The sequence below is a fragment of the Uloborus diversus genome, chromosome 8, assembly GCF_026930045.1.
Source record: "Uloborus diversus isolate 005 chromosome 8, Udiv.v.3.1, whole genome shotgun sequence".
In the NCBI taxonomy this organism is placed as follows: domain Eukaryota; kingdom Metazoa; phylum Arthropoda; class Arachnida; order Araneae; family Uloboridae; genus Uloborus; species Uloborus diversus.
The window spans coordinates 19322657-19325673 of NC_072738.1; positions in this window are offsets into that span (position 1 = coordinate 19322657).

The window sequence follows — 3017 nt, forward strand, 5'->3', positions numbered from 1 at the left end:
GGCTACAGTTATCATTCAGCTAAGTTGACTGCTAATCGAAGGGTGTTCTTCCCTTTTCTTTTAAGCTTTGACTCTGTCCAGACCACTGAGCATAATGTAAGCATAAAAAAAGTATTAGATATACCTCAAGGGAATCCTTTTTGTGCAGAAAAACATTTTCATTGTATGCTGAAATGTAGATTTTTCTAATAGCAGTGTTCGAACTTTTGTACAAATGAAAAAATACTACGCCCAATTAAAACTACGAGTTTCAACCAGTAAATCTTTAATTATTTATTCGAATACGATATAAAACATTAAAATTATTATCAACTTCATTAGTAAGAAATCATTTTCTACTCCTCTGCTTTCGGCTGGGAAAAAAAAAAAAAACATTTTGTCTATGTTCGAAAAATTACACTTAAAACACGGACTCAGTTCAACTGGTTTTGGTTTTGAATTTTAAGTGTTCGATTAAAAGAAAAACAAGTGCTCTCTTTTAAGCCGTACAGGTTAAAGAAGCCTGCTATGGGAAATTGTTGAATATTCAAAAATAAAAACACTTAATTTTTCAACCGAATTTATTACTTCTCTAGAATGTTTGTTTCAATCGCTACGTGAGATCTTCCTCATTCTTTAATCAAATTCCATGTTTTACGAATAATTTTAAATCGTATCGTGCTGGCTAATGAGAAAACATAGACGCATGATCTTATTATATTTTTTTCGGCGAAAAACCTTTTTACTGTGTTTTATTACGCATTCCTTCAATGAATAGCATTCGAAAAGGAAGGCACAGTTGCTAGGTTTGTTGGAGCGTCGTACTGTTAATCAGAATGGCGTCAGTTCGAATCCGTGCCACTAAATATCTCTTTAATGTTTCTTTTTTTCCGTCAGATGCTCACATGGGCAGGACTGTATTTGCCACAACCTGTTTTTTCACATGCAAAATTACTGATTTTTCACGTGTCACTCAGCCACACTTTTAATGATATTTATATTTGCATTGAAAATACGTACAACCAAAAGGGGAGCGATGATCAAATTATCACAACGTTGTATTTAACGAGGTTTTGTTACTGATGTCTTCAAATTACATGCCTTCTCTTGTGCGCTTACTTTTTTCGGTTTTTCTTCATAATATTCTTTCTTTGAAAATTTTAAAGAGCGAAATGCATTATGAAGTGCAGTGCGGAGTTCCGCACGGGTCCTACTAGTTATACGTTATTTCTTTTTCACTTTTTTTTAATATAAAATATGTTTTTGGTGAGTAAACCTTAAAGAATTGTTTAAATTGGAAGCGTACTCAATAAAAAGATTTCTGATAAACTTCGTCTTTAACTGGAAACAGGAATATCAATTCTATTCATCACATTTGTAAAAATAATACTTTTCTCCAAACAATATCGTTATTCTCAAAGTACATTTTTACTACTGATTGTAGTGCTTATGGCCGAGTAACAAATGCGGCGACTAATTAAATATTTTGAAAGTGTTCGGTTTTATTACAAGGATGTTCGATTTTTACGGGCTTTTAAAAGATATGTGGTTCGGTCTGAAAACTTTTATGATCAGAGATAAAAATAAAGTTAATTAGTGAATTCAGAAGTACAAGTACATTTCGAAAGAGTGAACGATACATATAAACACGTATTGATTATCCATGTTCAATGCAAGTACTGTAATTACCTTTATATTTTTGGAAGATTTTGACCTTCGTTATCTCCGAAACGAAGCACGATATTTTGTAGCGTTTTCTACATAGTAAAGAAAACTTTATTGTAGCGAAAATTGTTTCCCTCAAGCTTCGGCCCGAAATTCCATTTTATTCAATCCCGAATGAATGTTGAGTTGTTTTTTTCGGTTCGTTCCATGTGCAGGTCAGCCAAATTACCCATGTTGACCATCAGCGAGTTAATTACTGCAAGTTTCTCGTGACGTCTGTGTGTACGCATGCTCGTATGTATCTAGTATAACTAAAAATGATATGGCATAAAAGTATGAAATTTGGCATGCAGGCGCTGAGTCTTGTTGTGCACCTTCCTTTTTGAGTGCATTGAACTCTTTTGACAAAACTTTTGACAAACTCTGTTAAGCAAAACGATATGTCATAAATGACATTTTTCATGTAGGTGCTCAGTAAAGTTGTACACCAGCCTTTTGAACTGAACTGAACTCTTTTGACTTCAACTAAATCAAAGTGTCCACAGGCCACTTGCTACTTAATAAAATTTTGAATTATCAAGTCTGGGAAACATGTAAAACTTAAAAGCGGAAGCTATCCTTTTGCAGGAATGTAGTACTCAATAATACTGATAAATGGTAAAAACGTTGAAAACTTTGAAATCGGCAATTTAAAAGATACAAAATGTTTTCCAAAACAAAGTTGCAGTAACATAGAACTTATATTTGCGAATGGTGGACATATTTATTAAATAAATTTAAATATAAATTTTAATAATTAATATTAATTTTAATTTTTCAAATAAAAGACCGCCAAAAAATATCGTGCTCCGTTCCGGAGACAACGTAGTTTATAAATTTTGTCGAAAATCACAAGTGAGAAATCGGCTGTTTCGGTCATGTCAAAAATCAGATTTCATACTAAAGAGCCAGTTGATGAAATTTATGTTAAGGTTTCTATAAACAGTAATGTTAAGCTTTTGAAATATTGCCTATTACCTACACCAGGCCACAACGGCAAGCGCACAATATTATTAAGTTTGAATCAAAACTGTTTTTAAGATATGCACTAATTTTCTTCACATGCTAATGTTAACACTTTTGGAAAAATCAAATTGAATACGAAATTGTTAAGAAAAAATAATATAATGATATTCCCCAGCCAAGATCTTTCGAAAAAAGGGGATGGTTTACATAAGACTATGCCTTTGAGAGTTATTAATGAGTGCGGGTTGGGGCCGACTGACAAACCGACAGGCACAAAAATTTCCTTATCTAGAAATCCTACTTTCGTTTATTTTCTATGCTTAATTTATTATTTCAGCCATATTTGCGGGGTTTTTTTTTTTCATTTT